The 8,730-nt window shown below is 53.9% G+C and overlaps 2 long non-coding RNA genes across 2 annotated transcripts; both read left to right on the plus strand.

Moving 5' to 3' along the window:
• The first annotated feature begins 2,775 nt into the window (after nt 1–2,775).
• On the plus strand, nt 2,776–5,244 carry LOC309806314. Its single transcript, XR_014294373.1, has 3 exons — nt 2,776–2,811; nt 3,630–3,687; nt 5,132–5,244. It is a non-coding gene; the product is annotated as an uncharacterized lncRNA (long non-coding RNA).
• Nucleotides 5,245–6,640: 1,396 nt separating this feature from the next.
• LOC309806342 lies at nt 6,641–8,467 on the plus strand. Its single transcript, XR_014294376.1, has 3 exons — nt 6,641–6,710; nt 7,325–7,481; nt 7,603–8,467. It is a non-coding gene; the product is annotated as an uncharacterized lncRNA (long non-coding RNA).
• The last annotated feature ends 263 nt before the right edge of the window (nt 8,468–8,730 follow it).

Raw genomic sequence — 8,730 nt, forward strand, 5'->3', positions numbered from 1 at the left:
CGGGGAGGGGAAGAGGTTCCAGGTTCCAGTTCCAGAAAAAGGACGGCTTCCTCTTCCAAACTGTCACTCTGCTTCCCAATCAGCCCTGCTGATGAGGGAGGGCTCTCCGCAGTACTGCAGACAGCCCCCCTGCCCTCCCCCTCCACCCCACATACACACATACACATAGCTTCTCCCTCCAGGCTGCACTCACATGCTCTCTCATCTCTGCAGAGACGAGGCCAAAAATTCAGTCCCCATAGAATAGCGGGAGCCCCAGAGAGGTGTCTGGTTCTGAGACTCACTGCGTAACCTTGAGCATGCACCCTCTCTGCACCTCTCTTTCTCCGTCTATAATGAGAGATTTGGATTAGATGGTTTCAGAGGTCCCTTCCAGCCCTGACCAATTCTCCTCTCCTTATGTCATGAAAGGTCCTGTGGTGACACAGAGGGGCAGGGGCTTCAGATTCATATGAATCTGAGCGCAAATTCTGACTCAAGTTCTTTTTTAGCTAGGTGATCTTAGCCAAGGTACTCAGCTTCCCTGAACTTCACTTTTCTCATCTTTAGATTAAGGATAACACCTTCCATTACACAGACTTGTTGTAAGCATTAGAGATGAAAAACATAGTGTGCCTGGTTTGCTCTCAATTAATGGTACTTATTATTATTATACCGGCTGAGGAAGGTTGTGAAAAGCCATTTGCATAGCAGCTGGAAGCATGGACTCTGAAGCCCCGTACCCTGTGCCTGAGTTCCAGTTTAGCCACTATCTAGCATTGTGACCTTGGGTAGCCAACTTAACTCTACACCTCCATGTCCTCATCTCTAAAATGAGGATAATAATTAGAGCTATCTCATAGAATTGTTGCAAGAACAAAATTATTCAATAAATTGAAACACAAGACGATGTCATGTAGTGAGTACTCAAAAATAACAACTATGTTATGAACAGCCTGGGGATAGCTATGTGTATGGGTGTATGTGTGTGAGGGTGGGAATGCTCCCACCACTCTCCATCTCCTCCCACCCCCACTTTTGCTAAGTTAAGAATTTGAGGGGGGCTTCCCTGGTGGCGCAGTGGTTGAGAGTCCACCTGCCGATGCAGGGGACACGGGTTCGTGCCCCGGTCCGGGAAGATCCCACGTGCAGCAGAGCAGCTGGGCCCATGAGCCATGGCCGCTGAGCCTGCACGTCTGGAGCCTGTGCTCCGGGGCGGGAGAGGCCACAGCAGTGAGAGGCCCACGTACCGCAAAAAAAAAAAAAAAAAAAAAAAAAAATAATTTGAGGGAATGCCTGGCAGTCCAGTGGTTAGGACTCTGTGCATCCACTTCCGGGGGCCGGGGTTTGATCCCTGGTCGGGGAACTAAGATCCCGCAAGCCACGTGGCACGGCCAAAATAATAATAATAATAATTTGAAGTCCTATTCTCTTTCCATCATTCAGCTCCTCGGCCTATGAACCTCCCAGTTTTCATTCAGCACCCGGAGCCTGGTGACCCTCATCTTCCCTGGCTCTTTCAGGAAGCTGACCTCATTGCTGGGCCCTCCCTGAAACCTGCCCTCCTCTGCCCCATGCAGCTTGTTAGCTTGTTCCTGTAGCCTCTGTGGAGCCAGGCTTCACCCAGCCTGTATGTGCCTAGGTAGCCAGCCCTCACTCAGAGCTCAGGGGGCGTGTGACCCACCAGGAGCATAGGAATGTGCTCAGAGAAAGGGATGGTGCCGCCTCCCTTATCTAGGTCCCCGATAGCATTCACTGACCCTAAGTTCTTCCTTAGAGCTGCCTTACACCTCTGCTACTCATTCTTGAGATCTTCTTCAGGTCTTTACAAACAGTGCTTTCTTCAGCTAATGAGCCTTTGACCAATCGGTAGAGAGTCAGGGAAACAAATGAAAACAAAAGTCAAAAGCTCTTTTTTGCTCATTAGATTGGCAAATATGTATATATTATATGATACCCCGTGGCAAAGATGTGAAGGAATGGGGATGCTCATACTTTGATGGAAGGACTGTAAATTGATACAAAGATACTTCCCTCTTTGGAGGGAAGTTTAGTACTATTCATAAGAACTTAAAACAAGCATATCCCTGACCCATTGATGCCACTTCTAGGAATCTATCCTGTAGAAATACCTCTATCTGCTCAAAGATATTCTTACAAAGATGGATGTGTATAAAGCATTGTGATTGCAAAACTTTGGAGACAATATAAATGTCCAGTGGTCGGGAAAAAAAAAATAAATGGAATAGCTATACAAAGGAAGATTACACAACTTTAAAACTGGCATATATATATATGTGTGTGTGTGTATACATATATATATATACACACACACACACACACACACACATATATATATATGGGAATATTAAGATAAAAATGGCATTTTGCAGAAAAATATAAATGGTTTGATCTCATTTAGGAAAAAATAATGCCCACTCTTTCCCCCCTCATCTCAGCTGGGTGGAGGCTTCCTGCAAGTTCAGGCTGGCTCAGGACAAGCTGCACTGGGTCGAAAGCCCAGCCCCTTCCTTCCAGCCAAATGGGTCAGTGCCCCAGGATGGCCACACCTGGGGAAGGAAGGACCGCTGAGGCCCCAGGGTCAGAACTCCTACCCAGCGAAGCAAAATGGAAGCAGCCTCCATTCTGAGGCAGACAGACCTGGGTTCAAATCAGGCTTTCATCTCTTACCAGCTGAGTGACCTTGGGCAAAGTTCCTCACCACTCTGAGCCTCCATTTTTCCATCTATAAAAGGGGATTAATAACACCTGCTGCACTGCGTGGTGGGGAATTAAATGAGACAACGAATAAGAAGACATAAGACAATCTCAGTAAGTGCCAGCCCTCTCCTGTCTCCTCAAAGATTTCTTTTACTTTGCTTTCAAATTCCTGTAATCCAACCTCAGCAGCATCCCTGCTCATCAGCACTTCCAGCCTCCCCACCCTACTCCTGATTTGGCCTCCATGGTGAATTCTTCCCAGGTCCACCCTTACCCTCACTAGAGGACCACACTGAGGCCTCCTCCACCACTGAGTTGAGTTGAATAAGGCGATGAAGAGTGTTCCCTCCAGGTCAAAGCATCCTCTCCTCCTCCCCCCACCTACCACCCAGATGTGTCTCCTTCTGTTCCTTCCCACCTGTGCCCTAGCTCCCACCCTTTGGCCTGCTTCAGGACATGACCCCATCAGTCAACTCCCCTTTCTCTCCTTAGCATCTTCAACCCATCCCTCCCCTCCACTCCAACCTTATAGTTAAGCTCAAGCGGGTCCCACCATAAAACACCCACTTCTCCTCCCTGCTTCCCACCCAATCTCCCATCTCCTTTTTACCACGGAGCCGCCTCCTTCTGACCCTCCTGCCATCAATCCGGGGACCTTTGCTCAGTCTCCTTCCCCGGGTCCCTCACTTTGACTTCTGGTCAACAGTGGGGACAGTTAGCCACAGGTCCTTGGAAACGTGCTCCTGGTTTTTGCGACTGCAGATGCTCTGCAACGCCCAGGATTCTGCCCTCTGACACGCACCTCACACCTCCTGCAGCCCGTCCCCTCTCCACCCTCCGACAGCAACCTGAGGGCTGGACTTCCAACCTGTTGCTGACAGAGTGACCCAGCTTGGTAATAAATTTGACCCTTGTTCCCCCTTTTTCAGAGTAGAAAACTGAAGCCCAACAACATCGTCAAGTAACTTCCCCAAGGCCACACAGCGGGTGAGTAGAGCCCTGTAGCCTTTATCATGGAATCAGTGCTTCCGGAACTTTCCTCTCTCCGGAACTTCTTCCCGTCTACTCCACACCCTTTCTCCGCCCTCAGCCAGGTGCATATTTGAATTAAAACGTCCCTAATTCGTCTCCATTTTCGCCAGGGTGGGTCAGACCCCGCTGCGTGGGTCCCAGCCTCTGGCCCGCGCACCTCCACACCATCCTCCCCCGGGCCCGGGAACCCCGAGCACCTGCCCGGAAAGGGGGCGGGAAGCGTCCGCAGAGGCCGGGCCCCTGCCCTACCCTGGCCGGCACGCTCGGGCCCCCCACCTCTAGCCCTTCGCCCCTCGCCGCCAAGCGCACGGCTCCCAAGCGTGGGAGGGTCTGATTGACCTTGGCAAGAGGCAGTCAAGCTCTCAAAGGCCTCGGCCCCTCGCGGTCGCCCCGGCGCCGGGGCTCCAGTTACTGCTGCCACCATCTCTGTTTCGCGCCCGGCCAGGGCCCGGGGGAGGGGTGCTGGGAGGAGCCCAGTCCGACCCCCGGCAGCAGCGGTCCGCTGCCGGAGACGAGATCTGATGAGAATGTCTTCCTGCAAATTAAGCCTTCTCAGGACTCTCCATCCGGTGCCGGCAGCGAGCCGGGCGCACTGGGAGCCAGTCCTGGGGGCGGCGCGGGCGCAGCGGCGGCGGCCAGGGCTCAGCACCCCTCCCTGGGTCCCCCCACCCCACCGCCTGCACACAGGGTCGGCCGGCTCCGGGTCGGAGAGTGGAGCCCACCTACCAATGCCTCCCAGAACGAGTGCCAGCTGTGCCCCTCCTCTGCCCCGCTCGGGCTGCCCAAAATGTCCCCGCACCTCTCCCTCTCATACCTCTTACCGGTCGGGAGACACCCCCCCCCCTCTCCTGGGCTCTAGAGGCGAGACCCCTGGGGTCCAGTCTAGTTTTTGCTCCGAGATAGCAGTGGTACTTGGACAACTGCTTCTCCGTTTTCCCGGATGTAAAAAGGGGTAACAGTACCCTTCTCTGCTGGTTCTCGTGGGGATTCATGATCCTGTATGCGAAGCACCCGCCGCAGTGCCCAGGACGCAGTAAGCCGAGGGTCCTACGCGGCATCAACCCTAGGGCTTCAGGAACTCTGGGAACTCCGCCCACCCCCATTGTTTGCGAACGTTATCCACCTGAGCTTTTCGGTGAAATGAATCTGAAGTCTTCACTCATATAGAGGAGTCTCCAAGGGGTGCGAGAGTTTCAAGTATATTTGGAAGAGGAAGAGGTTTGAAGCAGAATTCTGGATAATGGCGCTCTCCTGGAAAAACAGACTGCAAGATTTTCTCCAGGAAAATAAAAAGCAAATGTCCTAACGGAAAGAACTTCGCCTTGCACTTACTATAGGCAGGCTTATAGGCAATGAATTTCATTATTGTTTAATAACTATTATTATCCCCATTTTACAGGTGAGGGAACTGAGGCTCAAGTGATGCCCCCAGGATTACAGAATTGTTTAAATAATGGAGTTCCAAGTTGAACCCAGCTTCTCTAATTCCAAATCCTGTTTTCTTCTTTGCTACCCTACACTGCCTCTGGACGGGACTATTTTGTGCTATTTATAGTTTCTGCACTTTTTTTCTTAGTATTGGTGAATTTTTTAAAAAAGATTCCTGCCTGTTTTAACTGCGCTGAAGAAAGATAAAGAGGAAAGCGTGTGTCTGCACTTGTATCTGGATTCAAAATACCAAACAGGGGTTTGGGGTGGGGTGGCAGTGAGCAAGTGTCAGGGAAGGTGAGATTCCAGGAGCTGGAGTGGCAGGGCATCTTGAGAAGCCACTAGGGATCCCCTCTGGCTCTAACCACGAAGAGGTGGTGCCTTAAACACAGTCCTCCCACACTTCCCACACTGGGGATCCGGGTAGGTCTTCAAGCGCTCAGCCCCAGGCCTGCCCAGCTCTGCAGTAGGAAGGATGCTTGGCCCAGAGGTGGCCCAGCACTAGGCCTGCCTCCCTCGGGGGTATCTGCCTCGCAGCCAGGGCAGGACGCACCTCTGGGAGGACAGACAGAGAGGCATTCAGAGATTGAGACAGGGACAGACAAAGGTGGGGAGGAAGCACTATAATAAGAGGGAGAGACAGGAACCCACAGGGGAACAAGGGAGCTATTCAGAGTTAGAAAGAGAGGGGAAGCCGCTGGGGAGAGAGAGAAAAGACAGAGAAAGAGGGGAGAAAAGAGAGACAGACAACCAGGCAAGGGGATGGTGGACACGAAAGGGAAGAGACAGAGCAGAGGGTGAAAGAGTGGAGGAGTGAGAAAGGCGGGCAGAAAAGGCAAAGCAGAGAGTGGAGACAAAGGGGAGAAAGCAGAGAAAGAGGAGAAAGGGCGAGGCAACAAGAAAAGAGAAGAGGGCAGGAGGAGAAGGGAAGGAGAGAAGAAGGTGTGAGGGGACGAGAGGGAGAGCCGAGAAGGCCACGGGGAGGAAGGCGGAGGCAGCGCCAAGAGCGGGGAGAGGGAGGGGAGACAGCGGCGACGAGGAGGGCTGCGGGGCCGGTGGCTGGGACAGTGTGCTAAGCCTTTTCTCTCTTTTTTGGAGTGGGCGGCGGATCTCCGCCGAGATAACCCAGCCAAGCCCCCTGCCCCGCGTCCCAGCGAGGGGCCGCAGCTGTATAAATAGCGGGGGTGGGGGAGCGGGGCTGCTGCCCAAGGGTCAGCGACACCGGAGAAGGCTTTGCTGTCATTAGCTAATTGAGCCCCAGATGTTAAGAAAAGGTTACGTCCTCCTCCGGAGAGTTTTTCTTTTTAAACACTTTACACAGATTCCCCGGCCAAAATGGCCGGGAGGCGACCGGGCCCGCACCCACCCCACCCCCAGCCCACTCCCCTCGTCCCGCCCCCCCCCCCGGGCCCCAGCCCCCGGGACTCCCGGAAGCTGCCCGCCGCGGCCGCTGCCCCTGTAATCCCAGTGGCCTGCCCGGAGGCGCGGCGGGCAGGAGCGGGGACCACCGGCGGAGGAGCCAGCCCCCAGCCCGGGCCGCCGACTGGGAGGTCAGCCCGGAGGGAGGGCGGCGGGGAGTGGGGGACCCCGGGGAGAGGGTCTCTCAGGCTCTTAATCCCCCTGAAGGTTGCAGATCAAAGACGCTAGCGCGGAGGCAGAGGCGGTGCGGGTGGGGGCGGGAGGCTGGCTCGGGCCGCAGCCTGCCCCGTGCGCCGTGGGCGGGGCTCCCCGGCCTAGGAAGCCAGGCTGCCAGCCGCGGGGGAGGGCGCTCCGGCTGCGGCGTGAGGTGCGCAAGCCCGCGGGGGAGTCGCCCCAGCGTCCCCACGGTGCCTTCGTGGAATTTCCCCTCCCTGGGGACTGAGGGAAGGATGCATGTTCCTCCCGCCTCCGGAGAACAAAACTCCAGAATGCCAGACACTTGACATATATTATTCATTTAATCTTCACAGCAATCCAAAAATTGTTATTACTATTAGTTCATAAATAAGGAAAGCTTCTGAGACGTTAAAGCCACTTGCCCAAGGACACACACCGCTAGAAAGCGGCAGGGCTGGAAATAATTCCACAGGGTTCGAGGCCCTGCCCTGCCCTTAGCCCTCACTACTCTCCTCCAGCCCCTCTACCCTTCCCTCTTCTCTCCCATCCTCTTCCTCTGTCCTCCCAGGCTCCTGCAGTCCCGCAGGAACAGAGCCACCCACCTGTGGCCCTGGCAGGTGGGGTAGGGTGGGGGAACAGCCCGGTGTCGGAGGCGCGGCCAGTGTGGCAACAGCTACAGGCTAAATGTGCAAGATGGGGCCCGGCAAGCCTGACTTGAATCTAAGGTGAAAGAGTGCTCCTGTTGCCCCTGCCCCAGGGGTGGGGCTCCCTACTCAGAAGAGAACCAAGCAAGTCAGAGCTGGAAGGGGCCTTCGGATGATCTGATCCAATGCTCTTCTTTGACAGATGAAGCTGAGCCCCAGAGAGGTGATGTGTCCTCCCCAAGATCACATGGCGAGTTGGTGGCAGAGCAGGAATGCGAGCCCAGGAATGCCCTTTGCTGAGTGCCTACTTGGTGTCCCACACTGGAATCGCCCTGCACACACGATGTTGTTTAGCTCTTCAGCAACGCTACAAGGTGGAGATTATCATCTCCATTCTAGGGATGAGGAAACTGAGGCTTGTAGAAGCTAAGGGTTCCCAAGGTCTCCCATCTAGAACTTGCTAGAGCTGATTTTGAACCCAGATCTTCCTAACAACTTCCCTTTCCACACACCCAGAATATTGGGGCAAAGGAGTGGGGATTGAGGGATGGAGAGGGTGTCTTGAGCTGAACAGCTCTAGAGACACAAAAGGAAGGGGACACAGGCTGGCAAAAGTCCCTTCCTGCAATATAAGTCTAGATTGGCTCTCCATGGCCTCCTTGAGTGGCCCAAATACTGAGGTCCTTCGAGAATTCCCTTTTGAATGTCAGTGGGAGGGAGAAAAAAATTGGCTGGTGGCCCTTCTGGGTTGTGAGGGTCTGGAGAGGCAAGAGAGGCTTTAATCCACAGGTTCCCTCTAATTTCCTGCTGGGGAAGGGGGTGGGGGGAGAGGGGGGAGGGGGAGGGGTGGCAGGCCACAGTTCAGGTCCAGGCAGATGAAGAGGCCCTAGAGCTTAGCTGCCCCATCCCAGAGCCACACGTGGCTTCTCAGGGGGCACCAGCAGTGACATCCCGCTCAGCTGCATAGACTCCAAAAGCTTCATCCTCATACCTCTCCCCCTTCCCAGCCTCCTTCCGTGGCCCTACCCCACCTCTTCTTTGCTTCCCACTGACTCCATTTCACTCATTCATCCATAAATACATTCAACAAAAATTTGTTAAGTAAGGACTATGTGTCAACACTGTGCCGGGCACTGGGGATACAGCAGAAAGCAGACTGCCTTTTTGGAGCTTGCAGTCTAGCGGGAAGGCAGAATTAACCAAACAGATATGTAAATCAACTTATAATTACAAATTGGTGTTAGGAAGGAAAGTATGGGGTGTTTTGAGAAGTTATAACAACAAGAGGTCTGTATATATGGGATGATTATTGAGACAATAGAGACTAAAA

The sequence above is a fragment of the Mesoplodon mirus genome, assembly GCF_964341445.2.
Source record: "Mesoplodon mirus genome assembly, chromosome: 6".
Lineage (NCBI taxonomy): Eukaryota > Metazoa > Chordata > Mammalia > Artiodactyla > Ziphiidae > Mesoplodon > Mesoplodon mirus.